Source organism: Acinonyx jubatus, chromosome A1 (genome assembly GCF_027475565.1).
Source record: "Acinonyx jubatus isolate Ajub_Pintada_27869175 chromosome A1, VMU_Ajub_asm_v1.0, whole genome shotgun sequence".
NCBI lineage: Eukaryota > Metazoa > Chordata > Mammalia > Carnivora > Felidae > Acinonyx > Acinonyx jubatus.
The window spans coordinates 52,676,317-52,700,388 of NC_069380.1; the positions used below are offsets into that span (position 1 = coordinate 52,676,317).

The 24,072-nt window shown below is 42.1% G+C and overlaps 2 long non-coding RNA genes across 2 annotated transcripts in view; one reads left to right on the forward strand and one right to left on the reverse strand.

Annotated features, from left to right (window-relative positions):
* LOC113601077 (uncharacterized) overlaps positions 1-12,227 on the reverse strand; it is a 24,584-nt gene extending 12,357 nt beyond the window's left edge. The window contains exons 1-2 of the long non-coding RNA XR_003422215.2: positions 11,615-12,227; positions 494-529 (exon numbers count right to left, since the gene is read on the reverse strand). This is a non-coding gene — a long non-coding RNA (uncharacterized LOC113601077). The remainder of the gene's footprint in view (positions 1-493; positions 530-11,614) is intronic.
* LOC128314463 (uncharacterized) overlaps positions 1-17,354 on the forward strand; it is a 33,471-nt gene extending 16,117 nt beyond the window's left edge. The window contains exons 2-4 of the long non-coding RNA XR_008296141.1: positions 5,736-12,061; positions 14,840-14,919; positions 16,911-17,354. This is a non-coding gene — a long non-coding RNA (uncharacterized LOC128314463). The remainder of the gene's footprint in view (positions 1-5,735; positions 12,062-14,839; positions 14,920-16,910) is intronic.
* Positions 17,355-24,072: the final 6,718 nt, after the last annotated feature.

Below are 24,072 nucleotides of genomic sequence, written 5' to 3' on the forward strand. Positions count from 1 at the left end.
TAATGAGGGCCCTATTTGCAAGCCTCCCTTCCGGACTGGCAAACACAAGTTGATAGGGAACGTCTATGCCTTTTTTCTTATAATTTCCCTTTCCTTGTATTTCCCCTGCTTAACCTTACTTACCAAGGCAGGAATCACACACACACCACAGAGAGTACACTTAGCGGCCAAAGGAAAACAAAAAGCCAACATTTACAGTGGTAGTTTACAGCATTTTTGCACTATTATTTCAGAGTGAAATGATGTGAAATCATGTTGTACAGCCAAAGCTAGTATGACAGTATTTGTCAATTATGTCTTGCTAAAGCTAGAAAAGAAAAAAAGCGTTTTAGAAAAGGGTGAAATGCGTTCGGCGCTTTGATTTAGAAAAAAATGAACTACCTGAAATTTAAATTTAAAAAATAAATAAATGAATAAAAATGGTATCTGTTTTAGCCTATGTGGAAGTTTTTAGACATAAAACAAACGCTTCTTAGTAAATGCTAGAACCTACCTAATTGTTGAAGGATAAAGTGACATATAATGATACCTGGAAACAAAAGGAAGAAAGGGTTGAGATCTGTTATATTTTGATTTAAAGTAAGCAGCTAGAATGCATTAGTGCTATTAGCTATCTTGTAAGATAATTTTACAAATAGAGAAAAGGTTTGATTCACTGTTCAAACAAAGCAAAGCCACTTAACTCTCAGTATTATTCCCTTCTTATTGTGTATTCTGTCTTTCCTCTGGAACGTATGTACAAAATGTGAATTAAATTTAGAATTTGAATGAGGAATAAATTCCGAAAAAATTATTCAGTTATGTTGAATTAGTAGATCAGCCATAATCACACCCCCTCAAATGTGCATGTTTGTAAGAGCAGCACAATTAAAACAGGGTACGTTGAGACTCTGTGCTGTTACTGTTTGTCAGCTGCTTTTCAAACACTGAAATGCCAGTAGATCATGCAACCAGTACAAATTTGATTATGTCATCGAAGGACTATAACGCTCTAAAGAAAAGCCATTCTTTTTTCACATATTCTTTAAAGCATAAGAATTAATACGTTTTCAATGGAGAACTCATGTGCCCCTATAATCAGAAGATGTCAGTGGTCTTTTCAAAAAAATTCCAGGGGCTCCTGGGTGGCTCAGTCAGTTAAGCAGCCAACTCTTGATAGCGGCTCAGGTCATGATCTCATGGCTTGCGAGGTGGAGCACCCCCTACCCCCCACCCCCCTGTTTGGCTCTGCATTGAGAGTTCGGAGCCTGCTTGGGATTCTGTCTCTTTCTGCCCCTCCCCACTTGTGTGTGTGCACACGCACACACTCTCAAAAGAAAGAAATAAAACATACAAAAATTTCAACAAAATTTAAATATTGTCAAGTTTTGAAAGAAAAAAGAAATCACTTCCTTTTTTTTTTTTTTTTTTTGAGAGAGAGAGAGAGGGAGAGGGAGAGAAAGAATCTCAAGGAGGCTCCACACCCAGGGTCAAGCCTGACGGCGGGGTGGGGGGGGCTCAATGTCACAATTGTGAGATCATGACCTGAGCCGAAATCAAGAGTCAGATGCTTAACCGACTGAGCCACCTACACACCCAGAAATCATTTCTAATCTCATTATCTTGACAAAATTTTCATTTTGGCTCATTTTTTTCCTGATTTTGACCCCATGCAGTTGTTACTATTTTTCAAACAAATTGTGTTCTCTTTTTTCCTTAACAATGTTTTACCCTAAAATCTATTTTTTATACAATTATCATAATTACTGTTTGCAATAGTTGTAATAATCTCATTTATGGGAACTTATCATATAGAAAGTATTCAGCAAAGAAAAAATACTTTATATAAAGATGTTCATGACACCCTTACATATAATAATACATAAAGTAATGATCACATAATAGTAATATATTACTGAATAATATAAAAGTAAAATAATGAATACAGTCACTGTCCAGCAATGGTAAATCATGGCCTATAAACTGCATGGAATATGACATTAGTGTTTTCAATAGTGGCCGAAAGGCTGAACACTCTGATTCACTCTTTGGTCAGCTCCAGGGACTCTTAATGGTCGAGTGTCAGGGTTGGTTGAGTAATATTTCTGTGCTGCCTTCTGTGTTATGTTTCCAACAAAACGTCTTATTTGACAGTCAGAATGTGAGAAGAAATGAGTAAGAGAGGCCCGGGGATGGCAGTTAGAACAAAAGTGAAATACACCCTAAAATGTGGCAGTGCCACAAGCAGAGACGAGTTGACAAATTGTAGACGTTTTTCTTTCCCCTCAGGATTTTCTATAACGAGGGACTAAAATGCTGGGCTGACTTAGGTCACCTGGCTCCAGAAACCAGAATAAGGGAATCTGGATATAGGTCAGAATGGCAAAGATACCATGTGGAGGGACTGATTACACTTCACTGAGGTGCTGAATTGAGATGCTGGCTGCAGGCAGCCTGGGTGGGGCAGGTCCCACACAAATCAGAATGTCCAGCTCCCAACGCAAACTGCAAATGCTCCTTCAGTGGAAAGAGCCAAGGCCATGGTTGATGCCCACAGTATCCTTGCTGTTCTGACCTATATCCATACAGGCAGGGCAGATTGGCCAGGTCAAATTTGGACTTTGTGTTTTCACTGGGTATACTTATTCCACTGGTAATATATTTAAGAAATGTCTTAAAGTTGATTTATTTTGAGAGAGAGTGGGAGCACCAGTGAGGGAGGGGCAGAGAGACAGAGGGAGAGAGAGAGAGAATCCCAAGTAGGTTCCATGCTGTTAGCGCTTGATCCCATGACCCTGGGATCATGACTTGAGCCAAAATCGAGTTGGATGCTTAACTAACTGAGCCACCCAGGTGCCCCTAAGAAATGTCTTAATTTCATTTCATTATCTTTAAATTTTTTAAAAATATTTATTCATTTTTTGACAGACAGAGAGACAGCACAAGCAGGGGAGGGACAGAGAGAGGGAGAGACACAGAATCCTAAGCGGGCTCCAGCCTCTGAACTGTCAGCACAGAGCCTGATATGGGGCTTGAACTCATGAAATGCGAGATCATGACCTGAGCTGAAGTTGGACGCTTAACCGACCGAGCCACCCATGAGCCCCTCATGTCATTAATCTTCAACAAAGGTCCCTCAATATGTGTAAAAATTAAACTAAAAATAAAAGTGGATTAGGGTTTTCATGAATAGGTTCATTGTTCATTGGTTGAGCGTCTGACTTTGGCTCAGGTCATGATCTCGAGGTTTGTGAGTTTGAGCCCTGCATCAGGGTCTGTGCTGACAGCTCAGAGCCTGGAGCCTGCTTCGGATTCTGGGTCTCCCTCTCTCTCTGCCCCTCCCCTGCTCATGCTCTGTCTTTCTCTGTCTGTTAAAAATAAATAAATGTTGAAAAAAAAGTTAAAAAAAATAAAATAAGTGTTCTATTTCACTTATTCATCGGAAGTTAAAGGAAAATATCTTACATTTTAAATGTCATACTTATTTTGAAATGAATATCAAAAATGATTGCAAAATATTTTAGTGCAATGAGATAGTAGCCTACAGTATTAATCTATGCAGTTTTTTTTTGGTCTCCCCTGTGACCCCTACCATGTGCCCCTCAGTCAGGCAGCAGGGAAGGTTGATATTAACATTTCTCGGTGTATGGTTATTAGAACAGCAAGGCGAGGACTAATAAGTAAGGGGCTCAACTAAAAAAAAGTGAATGTTAGGTTTCATGTTCTCAAATAACACATTCATTGCAGGAATAGCAGTTGGAAAGGAAAAGTTTTTTGAGTTGTAGGAAAATCAGTGTCAAAACTCAGAACTCTGGAGAACTGAAGTATGTAAAATATTATGCCACAAAAACAAGGTAGAGAGGGCTATTACACAGATCCAGGTAGCCCACCTACCAAGACTAGACAAAGTTATATCTCTCTAGGGGAAGAAGAGAGTAAGCAAGGAAAGCCACGATTAGCGGATGAAAGGAGGGAATGAAGGACTCCATGCAGGAGTGCACTGCAACTCTTGTTTCCTTGGTGGGAACTGGGTGACAGGCAAGGTTCCAGATTTCTCCTACATTACAGCATGGGTCATGATGTCTAGGCAAAGTGGCAAGGAGAGCATCGAAAGCCTTACCCTCTCCCTAAGATGGACACAGAAACAGGCAGAGAGGGCTGTTGGACATATGGAACCCCACAGTTAGGACATGAGTGATGCAGAAGACCTGCCAAGGAGTTTAGACTGCGGGCCAGGTGGGACTATGGCCATGGGACTATGGACTATAGATGTCCCACATTAGAGACCAGTGAGAAGGAGGACCAGCAGGAAATGCCAGGATGAGCAGATGACAGCTGGGCCCCGAGGCACACCTGCTGCCTATGCCTGGATGTTGTAGATCTTTCTGTATCTTTGATGCAATGTTGGAGAAATAGAAAGGGGATGGGAAGGGCATTGTGAATTGACCAAGGAAATTCTGCCGGACTAGCATTAATTTTATGTCATCAGTGAAACGAGGGCTCGAGAAAGAAAATAAGTTTAGTTATAGAAAAATAGATATGTTTTTGCCTATCTGAACTCGCAGGCTATGAGATTCAATGTCTCTACATAGTTATTAGTACAAAGACCTCATCAAAAATTTATATCAGAACCTGACATATCCAAATAAAATTAAGCATCTTAAAATAATCACATGTAAAAGGTTAAATATCAACCCTTGGAGAGAGATTTTCATTTTATAAATTCATTCCATCAAAATGTAATGAATTTGGAAGGGGATCTTGCTCAGTTTCCACAGTGTTTTTATGACATAAATGTCAGCGCTGTTACAGTAGTTTCCTTTGTGGAAAAAAAATATTGTAACATTTAAACTAAGTTTAAATGAGGACTTTGATTCAGGGGAGTCAATAGGTTAGAACTTTGCCTTTTCACTATTAACCTGAATCTGTATCTGGTTCTTTGAGAAGAGCTTTCTGCTTTGAACATGGAGGTGCTCTTCCAGCTATCATGGTTCTTTTTTTTTTTTAAGTTTATTTATTAATTTTGAGATAGAGCACGAGCAGAGAAGGGGCAGAGGGACAAGGAGAATCCCAATCAGGCTCTACCCTGTCAGCACGGAGCCCATCCTGGGGCTCGAACCCACGAAACCGTGAGATCATGACCTGAGCCGAAATCAAGAGTTGGAGGCTCAGTGACTAAGTCACCCACGCGTCCCCCAGCTATGGTGTTTCTGCAGTCCCATGGACACAGCTAATTTGTCCAAAGGTATACAACTGACCTAGGCCGGGCCAATCAGATTCTGTTCCAGAAATTCAGAACTTAAAAACAGAGACTAGGAGTTTTTGGTAACGGAGACACTGGAAGCTCATGTGGTGAGGTTCCCAGAGCAGCCCTATGTGGATCCTGAAAGCTTGTTTTTCATCAATCCTTGAATTTCATCAGCTTTTCTGAAAACATCTTTCCATCAGTTTTGCTTAACTAGATTGGTTTCTAGTCCTTAAAAACAAAGGGGTCTAAAATCCTACTTACTTATAAATTTACTAGAAACAATTTAGGCAACAAGGCCCTACTCCAATGACCTGGGTGAAATCAGGTCTTGCTTGGGATGCTGGCCTCTATTTTCCTGACTGAATACACATCTCACGTTAACAAGTGTTCTTCCTGAAATCAGCTCACAAAGGTTGTTGAGGCAACCCTGTAAAACTTAGCCCTTGTTCCTGGAGTCTTTTTTTTAAAGAGAAAAATAATTTTCTGTGTTCATCTAATTTATTCTTAGATCATCACAATTACTTACCAATGGCATGTATGCACCTGTTGGGTACTACAGAACTTCTCAAACCTTGGAATCAGATTAGACACCACCACCCTTGTTTCCTGTTCTAAATTGATGTTTCCAAGTCATGCTTGCTTATTCTTTATCACAGCAATCGCTGACAACTCAGCTTCACAAGGTATGGTGTTATGGAAACAAATATAGTGTGATCTCATGTTAACGTTGTGAAACTAATTCGAATGAGCTGTTTGTCCATTGTCCGATAAATGGTGCTGTATTTCTCTCAAAAATGTTAACAGCCTGGGGGCTCCCATTGTGACTTGGCTGCTGTAATTCTGTCAATTTTTTGTTTGTATACATTTTGAAGCTAGGTCACTGGGCATCTAGTATTATAATTGTTAAGCTTCTCATAGTGGGTTGGATGCTTTTATCATTCAGGACAATCTGTCTCTCAAAATGCTTCTTGCCTACATTGTTTGATAAGAGGATTTCTGAAAACGTGTCTTTCTGTTTCAGCGAAACTGTTCTTGACAGCATTTGAAACCTGTTCTAGAGAATATTTATATGTGCTTCCTGATGAGAAAATAGTAGGGCTGCTTGAAAGTGAAATTAAGATTCCGGAGTACTCTTTTCTGGCTTATTCCTGTTGATGCTGTAAATGTTATTTAAAATAATTCACACCGAATTTTAGAGAGCCCTAAGCGGCCCACACACCCTTTTGCACAGGTCTGCTCTTTGGAGTCCCGCTCTGTCCCAGGGAGTCTGCCCACTGGAGGAAACCTCTCATCCCGGCCAGCACCATGACTTTTCATTTTGCCTCCCTTCCCTTTTCCCTTGGAGACCTGTAAGTGTACTCTTTAGGTCGAAGGGAAGAAACTATGAATGTCTTACTCACAGTTTTACTTATAAAATTTAAAAGTCCGCAGAGTGAACTGTGAGCTGCCCATTTCCCATCGGACATGTAAAGGGCTTGCGTGTCCCTCTTGTCCTTATAACAAGAAAAAGCTGAACAAACTGAAAATCAAGACCTGCACTTAGATTTCTCAGAGGATGCAGGTCACAAGGCCAGACATTGCCTCAAGTATTGAAGAGATAGGTGAACACAGAGAATTACAGTTTAATGGGAGCAGAAGGCAGTCCCAGGGTAGAAAAACTTACACTGATGAATTTCTGGAGGCTTAGTGCAGATGAGCTAGAGAGTTAAAATCTCTAGGAGGCTCAGTTTTAGGAGTCTGCCATGCTTTTGTTAGATTTACCTCCCAGTGCCCCACCAAGTTCTCAAGGTGAAAATCAGAGAAAAATCTGGTGCGTCTGGTGGCAGGAAGGGGTAAAGTCTCTTTGAAATCTGCCCAGAGCGTTCTGTTCTTTTGAACAAAATCCTGCCTGCTGGAGACATTATTTATCAGAGGCTCCCTGACTTAGGGGCAGGGAAACACCCAACTATACCTCCCTCTAGCCTTCCATGTGGGAGAAGAAAACACCCAACTACTGCCCCCTCTAGCCTTCCTGTTTCATCTGAAGTTGAGGAGCATGTTTGAAGATCACATCCCAGGGGCACAGGCTCACTAAAAGGTTGAGACCTGGTCACAGGACTAATAGAATACTTCCCCTCTCCCCACCTGTTACTACCACATGGCCTGTGCCTCTGTATAATAACTAGGTATTGCAACAGAAGGGACTGTCTGCCTCAGATCCTATGTAAGAAGGAGTGTCTAGGGAAACCCACAGACAACAGGGGAGACAAAAAACAATGAAGGTAGAAGGAATTTTAGCCTCTGACACCTGCAGCCACAAGAGTAAACACAATCTGACTTCTATACAGACAAACATGAAACCTCGCACTGACAGCCCACTTAACTGTGAGTTGCCTTGACCCAGGATCTGATCACGCAACCTCAGATGAAAGTAGGAGGACTTACCCTTCTCAGAGAGTCAAAGGAACTCTGTTCTCTAAATAAAAATATTGCAGTATTTGCAAGTTCCTAACTGGCCACTTGACAATATTCTCTTTATTTTGCAAATAGTTTTTTTTTTTTTAGGATTTACATATTGAATACTATGCAGGAATATTTATAACCTGCAATGCATAAAGAACAACAGTAACTAGAACACGTGAACACCTGTCTCCTGCCACCAGGCCTGTGAATAGGATAATCCTAGGGCTCTTCAAGGCCTAGTGGATACTCCTGGACCCTAGCCTTCTACCTGTACCACAAGGGAAATTCTTCTGAACTTTGTATTTGTCATCCTCTTGCTTTTCTTTATAGCTTTTCTGTAACTTTAAACTTTTATTCATTTTTTGAGAGAGAGAGAGAGACAGAGACAGAGACAGAGAATTTGTGGCAGAGGGGCAGAGAGAGAGGGAGACACAGAATCTGAAGCAGGCTCCAGGCTCCGACCTGTCAGCACAGAGCCCGACCTGAGGCTTGAACCCATGAACCACGAGATCATGACCTGAGCCGAAGTCGGACGCTTAACTGACTGAGTCACCCAGGGGCCCCAACTTTTCTACAACTTTATAACCAAGAGATGTTTTTTAGTTTTGCACAGTTTTGAACATTATATAAATGCAACCATCCTAGGTGGATTCTTCTGCAGATGTTTTATCAATGCTGAGATTCATCCATAACAATACATGTGGTTGTAGTTCATCTCTTGATTTTCTTGGCACTAGTTTCTCTTTTGTTAAGGTGTATTATTGTTCTGTAGTTTGGGTTGAGTCATTAAGGACCTATGTCAGCCTGTTATTATTGTACACTTTCATGTATGTTATATATATATTTATTTTATGTATATTGTCCACTGGTCATAAGTATTTTCCCTTTTTACTCCCTCCCATTCACTCCCATTAACACATGGGGCTTGGGCCCAATAGTCTCTCATGGGCTCCCTTTCTTCCTCTGTGACTACAACATTCAGAGGCAGGAAAAGAGAGAGGCTCCCCCCAGGTGTGTTTTAAAACCTCTCCAGAAGCCCCTCAGAGCCTTCCCTCACATCTTTTTGCCATTCCTAACCCATTCACTGGCAAGAGCAATATAATTATGATGGCCGAGGCTAACAAGATGGAGGAACAGCCAGCTTCCTTGAAGCGTACCACCTCCCCAAATGCAGACTGAGGTAACACTCTCTCAGACAGAAGTGAACAAGGGGAAAGAGAGCACTTGCCACACAACCCTGCCGCCTCACAGGGTGACAGTGGAGATGAAATGATGGGAGACAAGCAAAAGATGAACAAATGATGTAAGAAAAACCAAAAAATATAAGATGCCATTAGATTGAGAAACTTAAAGCATAAAATATGTTATTTCCTAAGAAACTACTATCTTCGCAGTTTTCAAGAATATGAACAAAATAAAAAATAGTATTTTTATAGGTGTGTTCTGAAAAACCAGTATTTGAGATGTGCCTTATTTCAACAACTACCATCCAGGGCACAGTGGAATCCAGGGTCTATGAGATGAAAGACCCTCTAAGTTCTGGGGTCTTACTCTTGTAATAGAGGGTTGCTGGCATTCTGTTAGATTTGTAAACTGAGATGGTAGACTAAATTTCCTATTCTTCTTGGGACGCCTGTGTGGCTCAATTAGTTAAGCGTCCAACTTCAGCTCAGGTCACGATCTCACAGTTTGTGAGTTCGAGCCCCGTGTCGGGCTCTGTGCTGATAGCTCAGAGCCTGGAGCCTGCTTCGGATTCTGTCTCCCTCTCTCTCTATCTCTCCCTCCCGTGCTTATGCTATGTCTCTCTCTCTCTCTCAAAAAGAAAGAAACATTAAAATTAAAAAAAATAAATTTCCTGTTCTTCTTTGTGACTTAGGAAAAATAAAACTTAAGAAGGAATTTAATAAGATACTTGAGGCTTAGGTTTTTATAAAGGAGTATCTTTCCTATAAACATTGCCACATTATTTTAAAAATCATCTTTGAATTTAGATTTTAACTTTTTTTTTTTTTGTCTAATATTGTCTTGAATGAGAACATGGTTGACAAGACTCATCCATTTGAAGTTTTCTAGGAGAGATTACATTGGCTAAATAATTTGAAGAAATTAAAGGCTTTATATTAGATATAGTAATTCTATAATTATTAATTGATAACCAAAAGATCATTATATTAAGTATAATAAGCTTTCTAAATATTTATATTGTCTTCTATCTCTTAAGTTAGAACTTTGGTAGCAAGATATGGTTTAAATATTTGATTTGTGTTACATATAAAGATAGAAGTTATGTCTACTGAAAGTGACTTTATATTGTGGAAAAAGACATTTTTGACACATTTCTTTTACAGTTTACTTAGATCTGAGCTTTTGGGCTTGAGAGCATTATGGCCAGTTTTATAAATCTACAAGGCATTTTGATGCAAGAGTAAAGAATGGAAATAATATAAATAAATTTATAATAGAGTTTTATAAAAGCGGTAGCTGGGAATGAGGCATTGTGGTAAAACTGAGCAAAATTACACACCTTGTCCACATGCTGTGTCCATTTAAAATTGGAGATCATAAAGAGAAGTAAATCTTTTCTTCTGTTAGGTCCATAAGTTGTTGTTTTGCTTTTTTATTTAACTTTTTTAATTAAAAATTTTTTTCGAATGTTTATTTCTTTTTGCGAGAGAGATGGAGTGCAAATGGGGGAGAGGTAGAGGGAGAGGGAGACACAGAGTCCAAAGCAGGCTCCAGGCTCTGAGCTCAAAGCCTGCTCTGAGCTCAAAGTCAGCACAAAGCCTGATGTGGGGCTTGAACCCAAGAGCCGCAAGCTCATGACCTGAGCTGAAGTCATACGCTCAACCAACTGAGCCACCCAGGCGCCCCTGTTTTCCTTCCTTCCTTTCCCTTCCTTCCTTCCTCCCTCCCTTCCTTTTTCTTTCTTTCTCTTTCTTTCTTTCAAGTGAAGAGAGGAGGTAGAGAAAAAGAATTACAGAGAAAAGATCCTGAGCAATGGTAAGAAGGGGAGAGAAAACAATAAATGTCAAAACTCAAGGAATTTTGTGTGGTGAGCACAAAGTCAAGGGTAGTGTGTAATGGGAGAAGAGCCTAGAGACTCAAGCAGGGGCCGATGATGAAGTCCTAGTGGGAGATGAGGGAGACAGAATAGCTCCCCAGGAGAGGGGAGAGGGGAGATTCCTGCTGGATCATTTCCTCGTGGGACAATGGGTGACAGAGTTAAGATTCCAGGTGGTGGCATCTCTGGGCTGTAGCTGCAGGCCAACTTGCAGAGGCTGAGCAGGTGCCTTTAATCTTCTCATTTACAGAGCACAGTTTTCCAAATTATAGGACACTTACATAGGGTAATCATCTTAAGTGGTGTGTGCATGAACATTTTTAATCATTGTGCTCTACAAAAAAGTATCTCCATAGTACAATTGGGACCTTCTGAATGTTATTGCTCATACATAAATTAAACATTTTAAATAAAACGATTCGTGTTTTAATTTATTATTTTTTAAATGTTTCATTTATTTATTTATTTTGAGAGAGAGAAAGACTGAGCAGGGGAGGGGCAAAGAGAGAGGGAGAGAAAATTGCAAGCAGGCTCCACACTGTCAACCCACTAACCCTGAGATTATGACCTGAGCAGAAACCAAGAGTCCCATGGTTAACGGACTGAACAACCCTGGTGGCCCTGAACACTGAAACGTTCCTAATGAGAAAAACTGTCCTCCAAAATAAGGTGGACTTGGACAGTATTACATTATGTCTGGCAAGGGGGAACCTATGCCATTATCCAAACAGAATATTTTGTGTTCCTACATACTAATGCATCATCTTTATTAAATCACATGAGGACACAAGTAAATGTCCTGAGGGATCCAATTCCCAGCCTAGGGGACTTAATAAATCAGAGTTCAGATCATGAGGCTCTTAATGGACAAAATTAGTACTCACTTTGTGAATCATGGTCTTAATCTGTGTTTTCTCTCGCAGATACTAAATTGTTACTGTGGCGTCTGCCTCCAGCGCAGCCAGTTAGCTACCAAAGGAGGCACCCCCGTGCCAAGAACGCCCCCTGAGGACCGCTCAGGACACACTTCCCGGGTGGGAGGGGCGTGTAAGAGTGGAAGCGCAGGCCCGGGGGCTGCAGTGTTGGAGGAGGAGGTCATCCAGAGGACGTGACCGCTGGTTGACCCAGAGCTGGATTGGTAATCAGTAGTTCCCCACCCTTCCGCTCTCCGTGGAATGTACCTTCCGCCCACCAGTTCCACGGCGGGGTCGCTTTTCGAGGGCACAGCCTTGAGGGCACAACGTGTTTAGACGTCTAGATGGTATACGTGGCTGAACCCCGTTAAGGCCTCTATAAACGGTCTGGTCTTACGGCTGCTGAAGACAAGCCTCGTAAGTAGGCTTATTTTAAAACTGCCCTCCTTGCTTTTTTAAAAACTGCCGCCTAGCAGCCTGGAAGGGTCTGCCTCTTTCTTCCATCTCTCCTCCCTCCCTCCACCAGGCCAGTTTCAAATTTCAGCGCGGAAGCCCCCACCCTAGAAGAGTCATAGGTGGAGGCAGGAAGTAGAATAGGAGTGACCAGGGGCAGGGGGAGAGGGAATGGGCCATTACTGCTTAATGGGTGCACGGTTTCGGTTTGGGGTGATGAAAAAGCCCTGGAGTTGGATGGTGCTGATCACTGCACATTATTGTGAATGTACTCAATGCCATTGAGCTGTACAGTTAAATATGGCTAAAATGGTAAATTTTATGTTAGGTCTCTTTTGCCGCAATAAAAGAAAAAACCCCTAAGGGCGCCTGGGTGGTTCGGTCGGTTAAGCGCCAGACTCTTGGTTTTGGCTCAGGTCATGGTCTCCCGGTTCATGGGTTGGAGCCCCGCGTGGGGCTCTGTGCTAACAGTGTGGAGCCTGCTTGGAATTCTCTCTCCCTTCTGTCTCTGCCCCTCCCCTGTTTGCGCGCGCTCTCTCTCAAACATTAAAAACAAAACAAAACAAAACATAGACTTTGTATTAATTGAGTGAAAAATCACTAAGGCGGTCACATCATACTTGCAGTCTTACAGACTGCACCTTTACCACAGGGCCTCTGACACAGTCTTGCCAGAGCTGAAGGTCCTGCAAGATCTTTCAGGAACTTAACTCTTTCTGCTTCTCAATTTACCCCTCTCTCAGAGAGACTCAGAATCAGGCCTGCGCTGTGTAACACATACCAACCCTCATTCTGTATCTCTTCCCTTCTCCGGAGCTTCGGTGCACTGAAAACATAACTTCTGACTCCTTCTTTAGCTACAGTTCCGGTCGGTACCCTCACTGGATAAGCCTGGAGACCGCATACCCATCAGTTCAAGTAAATAGGGGCCCACAGGGACAGGGGAATTGCTTCCTGATTTAGGATACCAGTTTCAGCCCGGAAGTATCTACTAGTGTAAGATATATATTATATATTATAGTATAAGATAGATCATATTATTCTGAAATGAACTTTTTACTTTGTGTTTAATCCCCTTACAGGAAGCTGGTGGAAGGGAGGGGCCATGTCTTAACTGTGTATGTTCCTAGGGCCTAACTCTGTGCCAGACACATAGGAGTAGGTATTCAGGAAATTTGTGCAGTTAAATTAGGGATCTTCAAGTCAATTAAACCAGTTAAACTAACATTTAGTAAGTACCTGTATTAGTCATCTATTGCTGTGTAATAAATAACCCCAGATTTAGTGGTTTAAAACACTAATAATCATATGCTACTATTTACAGTTTTGCTGAATCAGAAATTCAGGGTTAGCACAGGAAAGAGGGCTCCATGAGGACTAGGTCCACAGGCAGATGACTTGAAGTCTGGGGACTGGAATCATCTGAAGTCGCATTCACTCCCATGTCTAGTGCTTGATGTTGGTGTGAGCATGTCTGGCTTCTCCACGTGGCCTGGGCTGCTTCCCAATATGGTGGCTGAGAATCAAGGGTAAGCATCCTAAAAGAGAGAAAGAGAGAGAAGCTGAAGCCATATGTTGCCTTGTCTGACTCAGAAGTTACACAGCATCATTTTTGCAACTTTTGGAGCAGTTGCAAGGTATGCCTAGATTCAAGAAAAGGAAACAGACCCTAGTGGAGGTGTGTCAGTCTCACTTGGTAAGAACATGTGGGAGGGGTCATGTTAACTGTGGCCATCTTTAGAAAATACATTTGCCACAGAGCTTGTAATGTGTCAGGGACTGTGTCAATGCCTTTCTCTAGGCTTTTTTTTTTTTTTTATGTTTATTTTTGAGAGAGAGAGACAGAGAGACAGAGTGCTAGTGGGGGAGGGGCAAAGAGAGAGAGACACACACAAACACACACGAAGAATCCGAAGCAGGCTCCAGGCTCCAAATTGTCAGCACAGAGCTGGACGTGGGCCTTGAACTCACGAACTGCAAGAGCAGGACCTGAGCCGAAGTCAGACGCTTAATTGACTGAGCCACTCAGGCACCCCTCTAGGCTTTTCTTTAGAATATCTATTTAAGTTCTTTTAGATGATTAAATAGTGATCAATGAAAGCAACATTCTTTTGCTCTCGTTCTTCTACTTTGTGTTCTCTTAAGTCTAAAAATGCAGAATATAATTGGTCATCGTTTTCATTATTCAAGGTTGATTTACTTATTAACTTGGTTTTTTGGCGAGTATTTATTGAGCACTCACTGCCAGGAAATAATGTTTGGTGATAAGGGGAGAGGTGCACAACACAGAAGTGGTTTCTGCCCACGTAAAGACTGTGGTCTCGTTGGTGATGGAAGAAAGCTTTGTACCATCATTTTATCCATGTGCAGAATGACGACTGAGTCAGATAATAGACTCATAGATCGACAAGGGTATCATCAGGGCCACCATTCTTAGTAGGCCATGTTGACCAGAGAGCTGACCATTCTAATTTTAAAGCTATCCAGGATATAAAAGAGGAAATTTCTGATGATAAAACCTGATGGCAATTCAAGCTCAATTCTCTCTTGTCCGGTTTTCTGTCAAGCCACAGAAGTGGTTAGTTCTCTCCTTATAAAAACTTGTTATATATTAAGTAATTATTATCAAGTCACTTAACAGCTCTTCCCTTTTCTAGCTAAACTTCCTCAATTTTTAAACTTTTCCTCATGGGGCCATTGTTTATTCTGTAACCATTTTATTATTTTGTCTCGTTTCTGTAGGGAATCTCAAACTGTATTTTGAGTAAAGCCAAGAAGCCACGGGAGTGAAAGAATAACGTGTGGGCTCCAAATGCATTTCTGTGAGTACACACTGATAACACTGACTTTTAATGCGACACCAGCTTGTAGCTTAGAGTTCACGGACTCTTCTTTTCCTCTTCTTTGCAATGTGAGTTCCAAATCACATTTGTAACCTTGCTGTAGTTTGTGCTTTGTTCTTAAATGACCATGTTTACCACCACCATTGGAATTAACACTTTACCAACTGAAATAGGGTCTGGGATTTTATTTTCTTATTTTGATACCTTAAATAGTTTAGCTTTTTCTCTGACCTAGGGTTGAATGTTTGAATCTAATACGTTTAGACAAACCAGTTCTAAACACCCCTGATCTGGTTTCTTTCATTCCGCAAATATTTATTGAGTACCTACTATGTGCCAGGTGGTGTGCAATGCGCTAGGGGGTCAAATGCCCAGCAAAAGCTGACATGGCGCTTGCGTTCTCAGAATCCAGTGCTTGCCAAGGGAACTAGATGTTGATTGAATTGCAGACCAAGAAGATGCCTGCTTAACAAGAGGTAGAACTGTGTGCTCTTATAGAAAGTTGTGAGTTGGAGCTCAGAGCCTGATATGTTAGTTAAATAAACTTTTAATATTTGAACAGTTTTAGATCTACAGAAAAATTGAGAAGATACTACAGAGCAGTCCCGTATACCCAGTGCGGTTTCCCTATTATTAACATTTTACATTAGTATGATCTGTTACAATTAATGCACCAGCATTGGTACATTTTCATTCAAGTCCATAATTTATTCAGGTTTCCTTAGTTTTCACCTACTGTCCCTTTTCTGTTCCAGCATCCCGTCTGGTGTACCACATTACGTTTAGTAACCGTGTCTCCTTAGGCTTCCATAGGCTGTGATCTTTTCTCAAATTTTCCTTGTCTTTGATGACCTGGAAAATTTTGAGGGACACTGGTCAGGTGTTTGTAGAGTGCCCCTCAGCTGGGATTTGTCCAGTGTCTTTCTCATGATTAGACTGGGGTTATGGGTTTTGGGGAGGAAGACTATGGAGGTAAAGTTCCATTCTCATCACATCAGATCTAGGGTACGTGCTATCAACATGACTTATAAGTTGATATTGACCTTGACCGCTTGTCTGCGGTTGTGTTTATTAGGTTCTTCATTGTGAAGTTATGCTCACCGTTCCATGGCAGCTTCTTTGGAAAGAAGTCGCTATGCACAGCCCACACTCAAGGAGTGGGGAGTTGTGCTCCACCTCCTTGAGAGCAGAGCGTCTCGGTGGATTATTTGGAATTTTTCTGCATGACAGATTTGTCATTCCTCCTCCAGAAAGTTTATTTTATAATAGCTAGCTTTGTTGTTGGTTAGCCACGTGACCTCTGGCAAGTCGCTTTGCCTCGATGAGTTTGTTTCCTTATCTTAAAAATCTGTCTTCTTCACATAGAGTTTTGAGACATGGTAGGCCAAAATGCTTTGTGCTTTATGAACTGTGACTATAGGAAGGTTTGATGATTCTTTCTCCTATGTCAGCTTTCTTGTCCCCCCTGGGACAGCCTTTCCTGAAGGTTATCTACGCGTGCTTTCTGCCTAGCTGTCAGTGGAATGGCCACTGGTGGAGGGGGATCTGAGGCCTCAGGGGGCAGTTGCTGGCTCTGGAGGGACCCACAGATCCCAGTAGGGAGTCCTGCATTGCTTTCCATTTCTTCTCTTCCTCCCAGGAAAGTTCCTCATCTGGGGTGATTGCTGTGGTTAAGATTACCCAATATCGCTGTTTTAAGGCTGCTAACCAGGTCAGAGGGATGAGGAAGAGAAGGGCTTTTTCTAATCAGGTGACACGAAGAGAGCCCAGAACATTTTGGTCCAAGGATTTCAGTACCCCTTGCCTACTCTTTCCTCTCTTTGCTTCTCTCTCAGTCTCTCTCAGGAGTATTTTTGGTTTCAGTTTTGTGCAAGTTCCTAACACAGTTGCAGGTTGTGATTAGGATGATTGTCTTTATACAAGACACTTGAAAGTCAGGTTCAAACACAGCACATGCACGTTCTTTGCAGAAGATGTCAAGCTTGTTGACTGGAAGCCTGCCTGCCAGAACAAGATCCTTCTGCGAACACCAGAAACAATCTGCTATTGTCTCCTGGGATGAAACGGTGCCAATAAAGAATGAAAACTCTGAGCCAAGAGGAGGAATACCGCATTAACTGCTTCACCACTAAAAGTAATTATGGGAAGGGAGAGACGGGGTAAAACCCTCTCCTTTGTTTTTAGCTTGCAAGGACACACAGAGCACAGATGTGACCAGAGCAAAGCCCGCCATGTGTCTTGGCCCAGTGGAGAGAATGGTCACTCTTGTGTGTGCACTGATCAGGGTCAGAGCCCCTGCCTGCCTTCTGAGCACACTTGATGCTGCCGGTGGAGAAAGCCGGGCACCCCCTTAGTTTCCTTTCTGCTTGGTTGTCTTGGTTCCAGAAGCTGTTACCACAGGGACAGGCCTGTGCTGGGGCTTAGGGGGAGGGTGGGGGGAGTGTGCATAGCTTTAAGGGCACCTTAAAAGAAGAGGATAAAATGCAGTATCCATGGAGGGAATCTGGGAAGAAGAAATGAGAGGGAAAAGACCAAAGAAAATAAATTGAATTAGGTAATGGGGAGGCTTATCTTGTTTTTTTTCTAATTGCTTTATTAATTTTTTTAAATGTTTATTTTTTTTATTTTTTTATTTTTTTTATTTTTTCAACATTTATTTATTTTTGGGACAGAGAGAGACAGAGCATGAACGGGGGAGGGGCAGAGAGAGAGGGAGACACAGAATCGGAAGCAGGCTCCAGGCCCTGAGCTATCAGCACAGAGCCTGATGTGGGGCTTGAACCCACAGACTGTGAGATCATGACCAGAACTGAAGTCGGATGCCCAACTGACTGAGCCACCCAGGCGCCCCTTAAATGTTTATTTTTGAGAGACAGAGGAGAGAGACAGAGCACAAGTGGGGGAGGGGCAGAGAGAGAGGGAGACACAGAATCCAAAGCAGGCTCCAGGCTATGAGCTGTTAGCCCAGAGCCTGACGCGGGGCTCAAACCCATGAACTGTGAGATGGTGACCTGAGCCAAAGTCGGCTGCTTAACCAACTGAGCCACCCGGCTGCCCCAGGCTTGTCTTAGTTTTATTAATTCTTTGATTTGTGACTGACTGAACATGGGGACAAGAGAAGACAGGGGCAGGGGGCTGAAATTCTCACAGCCCCTCTTCCATGTTCACCCCTAGCCTCTTATGAATAAAAGTAAAGGAATATTAATTAAATCTTTGTGGGATCTCCATTTTCTTCCGTCCTACAGTCCTGGTCAGCAGCCAGCCTGCACTGCAACTCCTAGCAAACTCTCTGCTGATGTTCTGAGCCCCCTGCTCTTCTCCTGACCACAAAGCCGGTCTACCCTAACGCCTGTCCTCGCACAGAGTTCAGCTTTACTTAAAAAATTCAGGGGCGCCTGGTTGACTCAGTTGGTTTAGCATCTGACGTCAGCTCAGGTCATGATCTCACAGTTTGTGAGTTTGAGCCCCGCGTCAGGCTCTGCACTGACAGCTCAGAGCCTGGAGCCTGCTTGGGAATCTGTGTCTCCTTCTCTCTCTACCCCTCTCCTGCTTGTGCTCTGTCTCTTTCTCTCTCTCTCTCAAAAATAAATAATCATTAAAAGAAATTTAAAGGCTGTGCAACAATTCAAGACTCTAGGAGATTTGGGGAGGTACTGGGTTCATGTGAGTAATCACTAAGGGTAATGAATGAGCCTCTGGGACGGCAGTCAGATTTCCCTGCTATTATTCAGGGTCTCTCCACACACGTCTTCCAAGGAGAAGCCCATTTCTGAGTTACCAAGATTCCTAGCTGGGCAGGGCCCCATTCTAGTTTCAGGCACTACAAGTTTGTCTGTGGTACTCTGTGAATGATCTGTGGCAGAGGTGGAGGGGGGAGGGGAATCTGCCCTTGTTTTAACATTGGTTTGATAATTTCGATACCTGAATCACAACTGCGTCTGTTTCTATTTTGATTTTTTAATTGTAGTTCTTCATCTGGGTGTGCCTGATAATCTTCCAGGGAAATTTTATGAAACATTGTAGAGGGTCTAGATGATACTCTCTTTGGAGAGGTTGTTGTTTGGTTTCTGGAAGGCAGTTAGTGGAGATCACCTTAATCCATTAGAGGGAAGCCAATTTGAGCCCGAGTCTCCCTCTTATAGGCTTTGACTATTTAAGGTTTGCCCCCCCTGTTTTTTAATGTTTATTTATTTATTTTGAGAGAGAGAGAAAGGGAGGGGCAGAGAGAGAGAGAGAGAGAGAGAGAGAGAGAGAGAGAGAATCCCAAGCAGGCCCCTTACTGTCAGTGCTGAGCCCTGTGCAGGGCTCAAACTGGACAGTTTGCCTGGGCACTTCCACTTTGGCGACCCTGAACTCTTATTATTATTAATATTTTTCCTAGCACAGTGAGACTCTTAATAGCTCTGCTTAGTGTTTCAGCCGCTTAGCAAGCACTTTCTGGATCAGCTTCTCTATCTCTTGGCCAGCACCACAGACAAATGGATGACTATCCAGAGGAAACATGGGTCAGACTATCAGGCTGATTTTCCTATGGATCCCTTCTGTCCAGGATCTTGATTTCTTATATCTTGGGTTTCTTGATAGTCCTGACCTCCCATTTTTGACTCTCCTGTTCCATCAGACTGCTAAAAGTTTTGCTCAGTTTCTCTGCATCTCAGCAGCCACTTTCTGCCCACCCTCTTGATTAACTTTTCTTCTTTCAAGGATCTTGATCTCTTCAAGGAGCTACTTTGATAGTTTTCAACACATTAAATAGGTGTGGGTGTGTGTGTGTGGGGCGGGGGGTGGGGGATGTGTGTATGGTCCTGCTTGTCTGGTTTTAAAATTTTTTAATGTTTTATTTATTTTTGAGAGAGAGAGAGAGACAAAGAATAGTGTGAGCGGGGGAGTGGCAGAGAGAGATTGAGACACAGAATCTCAAGCTCTGGGTTCTAAGCTGTCAGCATAGAGCCCAATGTGGGGCTAGAATTCACGAACCATGAGATCATGACCTGAGCTGAAGTCAGACGCTTAACCGACTGAGCCACCCAGCTGCCCCTTGTCTGTTTTTCTAAGTAGAATTAGTCTGCTCAAAGCCAGATAGCAAAGTTCTGCCCTTGTTTTTTTAATTAATTAATTAATTAATTAATTTTTCTTTTTTAAATTTACATCCAAATTAGTTAGCATATTGTGCAACAGTGATTTCAGGAGTAGATTCCGTAGTGCCCCTTATCCATTTAGCCCATCCCCCCTCCCACAACCCCTCCAGTAACCCTCAGTTTGTTCTCCATATTTAAGAGTCTCTTATGTTTTGCACCCCTCCCTGTTTTTATGTTATTTTTGCTTCCCTTCCCTTATGTTCATCTCTTCTGTGTCTTGAAGTCCTCATATGAGTGAAGTCATACGATATTTGTCTTTCTCTGGCTGACTAATTTCGCTTGGCATAATACCCTCTAGTTCCATCCACATAGTTGCAAATAGCAAGATTTCATTCTTTTTGATTGCCAAGTAATACTGCACTGTATATATATATACCACATCTTCTTTATCCATTCACCCATTGATGGACATTTGGGCCTTTCCATACTTTGGCTATTGTTGATAGTGCTGCTATAAACGTGGGGTTGCATGTGTCCCTTCGAAATAGCACACCTTTGTCTCTTGGATAAATACCTTGTTAAGTATTTAGTGCAATTGCTGGGTCATAGGGTAGTTCTATTTTTAGTTTTTTGAGGAACCTCCGTACTGTTTCCCAGAGTGGCTGCACCAGCTTGCATTCCTACCAACAATGCAGAAGAGATCCTCTTTCTCCGCCTCCTTGCCAACATCTGTTGTTGCCTGAGTTAATGTTACTCATTCTGACAGGTGTGAGGTGGTATCTCATTGTGGTTTTGATTTGTATTTCCCTGGTGATGAGTGATGTTGAGCATTTTTCATGTGTCGGTTGGCCATCTGGATGTCTTCTTTGGAGAAGCGTCTATTCATGTCTTTTGCCCATTTCTTCACTGGATTATTTGGTTTTTGGGTGTTGAGTTTGGTAAGTTCTTTATAGATTTTGGATACTAATGCTTTATCTGATATGTCGTTTCAAATATCTTCTCCCATTCTGTCAGTTGCCTTGTAGTTTTGCTGATTGTTTCCTTCACTGTGCAGAAGCTTTTTATTTTGATGAGGTACCAATAGTTCATTTTTGCTTTTGCTTCCCTTGCCTCTGGAGACGTGTTAAGAAGTTGCTGCGGCCAAGGTCAAAGAAGTTTTTGCCTGCTTTCTCCTCGAGGATTTTGATGGCTTCCCGTCTCACCTTTAGGTCTTTCGTTCATTTTGAGTTGTTTTTTGTGTATGGTGTAAGAAAGTGGTCCAGGTTCATTCTTCTGCATGTCGCTGTCCAGTTTTCCCAGCATGACTTGAAGAGACTGTCTTTATTCGATTGGATATTCTTTCCTGCTTTGTCAAAGATTAGTTGGCCATACATTTGTGAGTCCATTTCTGGGTTCTCTCTTCTGTTCCATTGATCTGAGTGTCTGTTTTTCTGCCAATACCATACTGTCTTGATGATTACAGCTTTGTAATACATCTTGAAGTCTGTGATTGTGATGCCTTGTGCTTTGGTTTTCTTTTTCAGGATTGCTTTGGCTATTTGGGGTCTTTTCTGGTTCCATACAAATTTTAGGATTATTTATTCCAGCTCTGTGAAGAATGCTGGTGTTATTTTGACAGGGATTGCATTGAATATGTAGATTGCTTTGGGTAGTATCAACATTTTAACAATATTTGTTCTTTCTATCTGGGAGCATGGAATCTTTTTCCATTTTTTTGTGTCTTCTTCAATTTCTTTCATAAGCTTTCTATAGTTTTCAGTGTATAGATTTTTTACCTCTTTTGTTAGATTTATTCCTAGGTATTTTATGGTTTTGGTGCAATTGTAAATGGGATCGATTCCTTGCTTTCTCTTTCTGTTGCTTCATTGTTGGTGAATAAGAATGCAACCAGTTTCTGTGCATTGATTTTATATCCTGCAATATATGCGTTTTCCATATAGAGTATCATGCCATCTGTGAAGAGTGGAAGTTTGACCTCCTCCTGGCCAATTTGGATGTCTTTTATTTCTTTGTGTTGTCTGATTACAGAGGCTAAGACTTCCAATACTATGTTGAATAACTGATGAGAGTGGACATCCCTGTCTTGTTCCTGACCTTAGGGGGAAAGCTCTCAGTTTTTCCCCATTGAGGATGATATTTGCGTTGGGTCTTTCATATACGGCTTTTATGATCTTGGGGTATGATCCTTCTATGCCTACTTTCTTGAGGGTTTTATCAAGAAAGAATGCTGTATTTTGTCAAATGCTTTCTCTGCATCTATTGAAAGAATCATATGGTTCTTGTCCTTTCTTTTATTGATGTGATGAATCACATTGATTGTTTTGCGGATATTGAACCAGTCCTGCATCCCGGGTATAAATCCCACTTGGTTGTGGTGAATAATTTTTTTAACGTATCGTTGGATCCAGTTGGCTAATATCTTGTTGAGGATTTTTGCACCCATGTGCATCAGGGACTGCTCTTGTTTTAAATGCCACTGATAGAAATGTTCTAAAGTTTCCTTTTCTTCTGCCTTGTTTTGAGTCTTTAGTTTTAACCCAGGGACCAAAAAGTTACTTGTTTGACTTTACTTACAGTTTAAATATGACATGTCTCATATTTGTGATTGTGAATGTGTTTCTATAGGACAGAAGTTCACATTTCTTGCTTCTCCCATTGTTACTTACAGAGTAGTAAGTAATAATAACTGGAAAGTAGTAAGTAGTAAGTAGTAATAACTGGAAAGTAAATGGATTTTATAGTTACCATCTTACTGGCAAGAAATATCCCCTCCACACCTCTGGGAATCCAGCTGAATCATTCCAGGTGTCAGCCAGACAGAGACTTCCTGCCTGAGATAGGACAGACCATCTGCACCTCACTTGAGGCAGAGGAGAAAGGGAAGCGAAAAGACAGACCACATCAATTTCTTCAGCTGTAAAATGAATTGGATGAAATCTTGACATCATCAAAATTTCTGCAGGCCTTAATAGTTTGTGAACCTTTTAGTAAACTCACCTCTGTTCTTTGGTCCTTTTATTGAGGATATTGTTAAGGCCAGCGCCCATCTGTACCTTTATTTCCTCTGGCCGCTCACATGCTCAGTGGCACTCTGCGATGAGAGACTGTAATCTGCATGCTGATTTTTGCATTAACACCACTGTATTAGTGTCCTAGGGCCGTCATAATGAATGGCCATGGACTTGGTGGTTTAAAACAAAGAAATTTTGGGGCGCCTGGGTGGCTCAGTCAGTTAAATGTTCGACTTCGGCTCAGGTCATGATCTCACGCTTTGTGAATTCGAGCCCCGCGTTGGGCTCTGTGCTGACCGCGCAGAGCCCAGAACCTGCTTCAGTTTCTGTGTCTCCCTCTCTGTGCCCCTGCCCCACTTGTACTCTGTCTCTCTCTCAAAAATAAATAAATATTAAAAAACTAAAAAAATAAAACAAAAAACTGTATTGTGTCGTAGTTTTGGAGGCCAGAAAGTCTGAAATCAAGGTTTCAGCAGGGTTGGTTCCTTCTGGAGGCTCTGTGGGAGAACCGTCCCATGCCTCTCTCTTGGCTTCTGGTGGCTGCTGGTGGTTCTTGGCCTTCCCTGGCTTGTGGCTCCATCACTGCAGTCTCACCTCCATCTTCCCATGACTGCCTTCTCTCTGTGTCTACTCCTCCTGTGAGGACAACAAACACTGGATTTAGGGCCCACCCTAAATCTCAAAATCCTTAGTTACAGCGGTAAAGGCCATATTGCCACATTCTGCGGTTCTGGATAGGCTTGAATTTTTTTTTTTTTTTTAAGTTTATTTATTTTGAGAGAGCATGCACGAGCTGGGGAGGGGCAGAGAGAGAAGGCAAGAGAGAATCTCAAGCAGTCTCCATGCTGTCAGCCCAGAGCCCAATGTGGGGCTCAATCCCACGAACTGTGAGATCATGACCTGAGCCGAAATCAAGAGTTGGAGCCTTAACTGACTGAGCTACCTAGGCGTCCCTGAGTAGGCTTGGCGTTTGGGAGAACCCTATTCAACTCACTATAACCACCCAAATCAGTCTTAAAATAAGAAACTTTGTGAGGGCAGTA